Genomic DNA, 8,468 nt, shown 5'->3' with positions numbered 1-8,468 from the left:
CTTTTCTACTCTCTGGCCAGTCCAGAGCACACAGATTTTACCTTTTAGGCAGAGGTAGAATTAGGCTACTCCTTGGGATGCCGTAGAGCCATTCATCTATTCCAATGTCTCATGGTCCTTTAATGTTGTCAAAGCATTTACCTTATTTGAAACAATGTCAGTAGTCCCTGAAATGTTCTTTAGTAATCTGTGACTTGCTCTAGTTTTTGAGTTTTATACACAGAACCCTGGCTTATTGAGAAGGTCTAAGCCATCTGGGTCATTTTTACAAACGTCTACTGTGAAAAATGAGCATTATCTGCCTTTGGTAGTCCTTTCATTTTTAACTGAGATGTTGCAGGAGAAATTCAGAAATTTGTCGTTTTATTTTGAATAACTATAAGAGACAATTAAATGTCCAGTAAGTTTTGGCAAGGACAACTTATTTACTAGACGATACCATCCTTATGAAATGTATTATCACCACTTTCTGTAATTCACTTTGCTAAAATATATGTTTGCAAGAACATTTTAGAGTGTCATAGGACTGGGTCTATACAATTACTTGTAACGTCTTGGGCGTCAAGTATTTATGTACAAAAATAGAATCCAGCATTTTCTAAGACTCTGTTATGTATGTAGCCAATCAATAGTGAAATTGAGGCTCAAATACTTCAGCTGTATGGATCCTGAACAAGGGTTAATGGAGGTGGATTTCACTGGCTTTAGTATCTAGTTCCTTTTAGTATTCTAATATATTACTCTAAATTATAAAAGAATACATGCTCATTGTAGAAAATTTTAAGGCACAATAACACGTAAGGTTTCAAAAATACAACTTATCTCTCCATCTCATCAGAGATAACCAACCACCCTTACAATTTTTTTTTCATTTTTTCCATTCTGCATCTATATTGTACTACCTTTCTTGTTTTAATTAAATCAACCGTGTGTATGTTGAGTTCCACCACTGGACTTGGAATCGTAAAATAAAAGACACGGTCCACATCTTAAATAAATCAAACATTTTATCAGAATGCTAAGACATATATTTGAAAAAAAAATCTGAGAAAACCCTAAATTAACTATAGTCAAGTGTCAAACTTGCCTGAGTTAGGGGCTCACACAGTCAGCTGCGATCCTTAGAATGCAGATTTCAAAATAATTCTCTGTCTTACTTTAGGAATTAATTAATTCAACAAAAGTTTATTGAGCACTTACCGTGTGCCTGACATTGTTAGGGTATACCACTACTTCCTAAGGCAGACTTGGAGAATTCCTAAGCTGAAGGAAGTTACTGCTCCCTCAGTTTATCTTATACACTGCAATCTCCTTATCTTCTACCATTCATTCTCCATGAGTCACACTGGCCTTCTTGTTCTTGCTATTCCCTCTTTCTGGAACACTTTTCCCCAAATACCCACAAGCCTTGCCTCCTAATGTCCTTCAAATTTCTGCTCACATTTCATCTTCTTAGAGAAGCCATCCCGCAATACCTTATCTAGCATATCACACATATCCTCCCTTCATATACATTCTGGTCACTATCTATCTCCTAACCTGATTTTTTCCAGCATTGACAAGAATATTATACACAAGGTTGGACAATTAAGTTGGCGAACTTATTGCAACAACGTTGCTAACCTTTTCTGATATCAGAGGGTTTACTATTTGGAAGTGCTGAAAAGGCTCTGTGAAAAAGTGAGGCAACCTGAACTTTTCACCAACAATTCATGGTTCTTACCTCATGACAATGTACCAGCTCACTTGGCATTGCCTGGGAGGGAGTTTTTAGTCAGTCAACAAATAACTGTATTGGAACACCCTCCCTACTCACCTGACCTGGCCCTGAGTGACTTCTTTCTTTACCCAAAGATAAAGGAAGTATTGAAAGGAAGACATTTTGATGACTTTCAGGACATCAAGGGTAATACGATGACAGCTCTGATGGCCATTCCAGAAAAAGAGTTCCAAAATTGCTTTGAAGGGTGGACTACATGCTGGCATCAGTGCATAACTTCCCAAGGAGAGTACTTTGAAAGTGACCATAGTGATATTCAGCAATGAGGTATGTAGCACTTTTTCTAGGATGAGTTCGCGAACTTAATTATCTGACTTTGTATATCCAGATAGGATGTATCTATAAGTGGGAATTTATTTATCTGAAGATGAAAATGCAGGAAAGTTTATTTCAGTTAGGTGAAAGAAGTACAGATATGACATCAGTATTGGGTGATGTCATAAGAAACCCAGACAGACAGTAGGTATGTAGGGGAGGCTTTGTTCAGAAGTTCCCCAATGGCATAACAATGAGATAAAGTAGTGACAGAAATCTTAGCTGTCCAGGTATCTGCTGTATGTCATAATTAGCCTGAGCAGGTTATCTAAAGAAGTGGTGATTTCCATCATGGACTCTGTTTCCCTCTGCCTTCCATGTTACCACGTCTCTCCTGGTTCCCTCCTTACCTATTCTAATCAGTCTCTTCTGGACTTATTCCTACAAAGAATTCCCCTCTGTCCATTAGCTTTGGGCTTTGCACACATGTCCTGGGTTTTCTCACCCATTCCTGTGACATTAACTACTACCTATTCTGATGTTTGCCAAATCGATGTCCACAGCACCTAGCAGCTGGCACTGAGTAGGTACACAATAAAAGCACCTTTTATTTATTCAAAATCAATAAATGGCTTTTTTTTTGGGGGGGGAGGCTTCTACTACGTGTCAGCCATTGAAGGTGCTGGAAAAGTTTTCTGCTCCAATAGAGCTTATATTATATATACCTAGTATGCAATTAAACAAACATATGAAATCCATGAACAAATAAAATAATTTTACACAATACCAAATGCTCTGAAGACCTAAATTAGAATGGAGTGCTAGCAGCTTTGGGGCTGGCTTGTGGGTAGTGATCACACATAGAAGCCCTCTTTTAAATGGCATTTGAGCTGAAATGATGCAAAGGAGCCAGCCATACAAAACACATTCCAGATAGATGAAATAGCAAGTAAACGTGCCTTGAGGCTGTATAAGCAGAGGTTCAAGGAAGAGAATGGAGAGCAGTGTAGTGGAGGTTGGTGAGAGGGGAGGAGATTGGTGGGGAGTGGAGGCTGGAGACTTCAGATGGGTCCTGTGCTCTCCTGTTTGACCCAGACTTCAGGTCTTCCCTTTATCTTACTGCTGGCCAGTCTTTCTTATTTACTTTACTGGCCTGATTTTTGTAAGTATTTGAGTTGGTGACTCCTCTTTGTTCTTGGTAAACTGCACTGGCAGTTATAAAAAGGTTCGATGCTTTTGTTTACTTCCGGGCTTCCACACAGGCTGCTCTCTGCCTGTAACTCCTTTCCTTTAATACTTTGTGAACAAAGATTCAGCTCACCAATCACTCCATTCTAGAAAGACTTCTTTGCTCTCATCTTGGGTTAGATGTCCCTCCTCTGCTCCAGAGTCCTACTATGTGAAAACCAAGGCTCAGAAAAGCTGAATAATTTTCCCCAAATCCTGTGATGGAGTCAGGATTTGAACCCAGGCACTTCAGCCCACACTCTTAACCCCTGTGCTCTAGTCCCTGTCTCATAAGGCTGTTGGTTGAACTGCACGCAAAGCGCTTAACAAATATTCAGTAAATGTTAGCTCTCATCACAGACAAAATCTTGGTCGCTGAGAAGCTTATGGTCAAGTGAGGGAGTTAAAAGTCCAGTAAAGTGAGGAAGTTAAAAGTCCAGTAAATATATGTATAAGGTAGAGAAAACAATTTGAATACCTAGAAAGGTTTTTTTTTTTTTTTGTTTTTTTTTTTTTTAGTTAAAGTTTATTGGGGGTAACAATGGTTAGTAAAGTTACATAGGTTTCAGGTGTACAATTCTGTAATATATCATCTATATATCACATTGTGTGCTCACCACCCAGTCAGTTCTCCTTCCATCACCATATATTTGATCCCTTTTATCTTCATCTATCACCCCCCTCCCCCAACCCCTCCGGTAACCACTAAACTATTGTCTGTGTCTATGAGTTTTTGTTTCTTCATCTATTTGTCTTGTTCCTTTGTTGCTTTCAGTTTAACATCCCACATATCAGTGAAATCATATGGTTCTCTATGTTTTCTGACTTATTTTGCTTAGCATAATAATCTAAGGATCTTTAATATAGTTTTAACTGCTTCACTCATTTGCGTCCCTCTCTGTAAAGTACCTGCCAGTTAATAACAGTGATGATAATATTCTTTGAAAAAGGTCCGCTGCTTGCCCCACGAGGTGAGATTGGTGGAAAGAAAAGCAGGTTTTATGCCAAAATGCCAGCATTAAGGGAAGACAGTGGACTCCCTGTCACAAAGACTGCCTTCCTCTCTCAATTTTGCCAAAAGGAATCTAACGGTGACCATATATTTTCTATTTTTGAAATTTAGACCTCTGATATAATTAGATTTGACAGTAATTTGGCTTAGGACTTTTTGAGTTTTTTCTTTCCTTTCTTTGCTTCCCTCTTCTTCCCCCAAACACTGATGATTCTGTTTACTGTTCATTTACTATGCATGCCAGTTCCAATGGTTCTATTTACTTAGGATCAGTGTGCACACCTGGCCCAGTAACTTGGGAGGGGTTTTTTGCATCTGTATGGAGTTCATTTCTGACCCTGGGGAAGAATAACCTCTAGGAAGTGCCTTTTCCTGAAGTTGCCTAGCCAACTTCGCCTTCCTTTGCTCTGCCCTCTCCTTCCATGTCTCTAAAACCTTTTGGCAATATTGAGAGAGGAAGGCAGTCTTTGTGACAGGGAGTCCACTGTCTTCCCTTAATGCGGGCATTTTGGAATGGAATAAAACCTGCTTTTCTTTCCACCAATCTCACTTCGTGTGGCAAGCAGTGGACCTTTTTCAGGGTAACAGGAGGAGCAGTCTTATGGGGAAAATGATAAATCTGTTTTACATGTTGAACTTGTCTTTTGGAGGTGCTTCTGGAACATCCAATTAGAGATTACCAATAGGCTAGACAAAATTCACTGCTACCGTGTTTCCTCGAAAATAAGACCTAGCGAGACAATCATCTCTAATGCGTCTTTTGGAGCAAAAATTGATATAAGACCCGGACTTATATTGTATTATATAAGACCCGGTATTATATTATATTATTATATTATATTATATTATATTATATTATATTATATTATATTAGGCCCGGTGTTATGTTATATTATATTATACTATATTATATTATACCCGGTCTTATAGATAAGACCGGGTCTTATGTTAATTTTTGCTCCAAAAGACTCATTACAGCTGATTGTCCGGCTAGGTCTTATTTTCGGGGAAACACGGTACTTAAGTATCATCCTTGATTCTTCCTTTCCCTTACTTCTACATTTAATCTGGCAACAAGGCCTTGTTGGTTCTACTTTCAAAACATATCTGTAATCTGCCCTCTTTTCTCTGCCACCAGCCTGACCCAAACCATCACCATTTCTGTGTGCCTCATCTTCTTCTGTAAATGGAGACACTAAAGTATTTACCTTATTGGGCTGTTGTGAGCCTTAAATAAGATAATTCAGGTAAAGCAGAATGCCACCTAGTATGTAGAGGAAGGAGGGACCAAAAAGTAGAGAGAAGACCAAGGTAGTATGGGGCCATGGAATTCACAGGATGAATGTTTCTAGAAGAAAAGCAGTTATCAGAGGTTAAGAAGATTGGGAATTTCCAAACATGTGATATCTTGTTCTGTTAGGACATGTTTACATAAAAGTGGTGAAATAGAAAGTTGAACAAGGTTGTTTCACACAATCACTTTATCTGAGTAGCATATACAACTGTCTACAGAAAGGTTGAGTCAATTAGGGTCTCTTAGTTAGAAGAAATGAGACTGAGCTAGAATCTAGTTGACTCAGGTCACCTCTACTGAGTCAAAACTTTTTGTGTCAGGCTACCTCATAGATTGCTGACCAGTCTGTGGATTGATTTCTTTTGGAGTCAGCTACCCACCCCTTTTCAATCAGTGGAGACCAGAGAGGGGTGTGAACAAGCCACCATGGCTGGCCAGAGCTGCCCTGTCAGCGTGGGCTCAAGATGGAGCAGTTTCCCTCTAATTGAAAGTGTCTGTGTGCTCTGGGTGTGGCAAACACCACAACCAACTCTTACAGTTGAGAGATACAGTTACGTCGAAGAAAGGAATGAGGTTTGAAGTCTAATGCCTGGTTTTGAGTCCCAGTAATCCAGTTCCACTTTGAACCAGCTCTATGCTTTGAGCAAGTTAGTAAATTTCTCTAATGCCTAGGTTCTCCTTTATTAAGTGAATATGTTCATAATTTCCGAAGTGCTTGCTTTGGAAAACTCTGTGTAAACTAAGCACCTTGAATCATCCAGGTCCTAAATAACCTTTATGCTTAGTGGGAGAGATTGTTTTAATTGAATTGTTAAGTTAGTTGCTGAAACTTTTGTTAAGATACTGCTTTAAGAGGCATTAATCAGTGAATAGGACAAAGATATAATTCCAGCAAAAGATTTTCTCTTTCTTTATAGGTACAAGAAGAAGAAATTCCTAAATGCTAATGAGAGATAATATGGCCAACTTCATCAAGAACAGTCTACTCATGCACAACTTACTGCTATGAATTTATCCCCTAAGAAGTAGGGTGAAATGGGATAGAAGAGCTCGTCAAGGCTCCTCTTCAAAGAAACAGAACATTGTACTAAGGACCTCTGACAAGAAAGTGGAAAGAAAAGGAATATAATGAGGGAAAGTCCCATGGAACAAGAAGGTTGACCTAGGATTTCAAAGCTCTTCTCAGGAGATGGTAATTACTGCATTAAGCACCCCAAGTGGCCAGTCAGGATGGAGGAAGAACAGACTGGAAGCCATAGTATTGTGTGACGACTCTAGGACAGGTAAGAGGGAACAGTTAAATGCTGATGCACATCACATGTCAATACATAGTTATTGCCCCTTGGAAATATAATACATTCTTGAATTCAAAGTGAGAATGTCCAAATCTGACAGCAAATGTTTTTGAGATGACTGCAAACTGCCTTGCGGTGCTTAAGTTTCTATATTTTCTTCTCTCTTAACCTAGAAGAAACTACCCTCCTTCTCAAGCTACAATATATAGCTGGAGTAATGTGTCTAACATTTTAAAAAGTAAATACAATGAAATAGTCAGGATTCTGGTCTCATACAATAGAATTTTTAAAAAAATATTGAGTATCTAGCATAAGCTCTAGAAAGGCTTGAAAACCAGGGTGGGAGGCTACAGAGTCAGGCAACATGTCCAATGTCACACCACAGAAGTAACCATGTCAATGTCACACCACAGAAGTAACCCAGGAAGATATGTAGGTATAGACACCACAACTTGTCCAACCTACAGCCGATGCTGGCACTAGAGATGCTGGTCACCAACCCTACAGCCGATGCTGGTCACCAGAAACCACTGTGCCTGGTGCCTCTGGAAAATGAATGTATCTTCTGTCCCTTCTATTATTATTGCCAAAATGGACTCTCTGAGGTTCTTCCTTTTTCATCACTGGCTCCTGGATCAAAATCTGAGGTGAATACAGGTGAATCAGAGGTCTGGGCCATGTGCCTGCTGGGCAAGCTAGTCAGTATCTGCTAAGCTCAGGTTCTGTAGTGGGAGGTGGGCCCTGCTTCATAAGGTTTCTCACACAGAGCAAAGATGTTTAGATGATGGGGAGCCAAAAACATTAAAATTTATATAAGTTTTGTCTTCTAAGAATGCTCCATTTGGTCAATAAACCCTTGGTTTAGTTCATACAAGACGTTTTAGCATACAACTCTCAATCTTCTACACATTTCCTTTTAGCTCTCAGTTCTTGACAATTCCTGAGAAGTCCTCAAGAAAATGAAGACATTACTGATTCATTAGACTCTTTAACTTAAGTAGTTTTTTTTCCCTGTGAAATATTATGTATGAGCAAATAGGTTTTTAGTTCAGAATTTGACATTTACTAGCATTAAAAATCAAGATATGTCTTTTGTTGCGCAAAGACAATTTTGATATATTGAATAAATGATCACCCATAAAAAAATAAGTTAAAAGAAAAGCTTACATATTATAAGATACTTTTGTGCTTAATATTTGCCAAGATTAGGTAGCATTACATATAATATTAATACTACTAATAATAAAAACAAGGAAGGAGGTAACACTAATATTTCATTTATTCTTAGATTTTTATTATTTTTTTTTTTTTTAGATTTCTGCCTAGACCTCTGATAGTACATATATGCAGAAAGAAGCTTCAATCTCTTTTTGTCACCAGTGGAATATTTTTGTGGTCCAATATTTAGGCTGTAAATAACAAGCTGTCTTATTAAAGCTATCTAATAGTCATTTCACAATTGATTATCAATGCCAGTTGTGACACAGATGCATGCCACATGTAAAAGTTTCTAATACCCATGGCCCTTGTATGTCCTACCTTAACTCCTAGTACAGCTCATTTAGAAGTTCGGAAATTATTAACCAGATGGGAATTAGACGATCG

Source organism: Rhinolophus ferrumequinum, chromosome 11, assembly GCF_004115265.2.
Source record: "Rhinolophus ferrumequinum isolate MPI-CBG mRhiFer1 chromosome 11, mRhiFer1_v1.p, whole genome shotgun sequence".
Lineage (NCBI taxonomy): Eukaryota > Metazoa > Chordata > Mammalia > Chiroptera > Rhinolophidae > Rhinolophus > Rhinolophus ferrumequinum.
Note: the sequence above shows the minus strand (reverse complement) of the source record.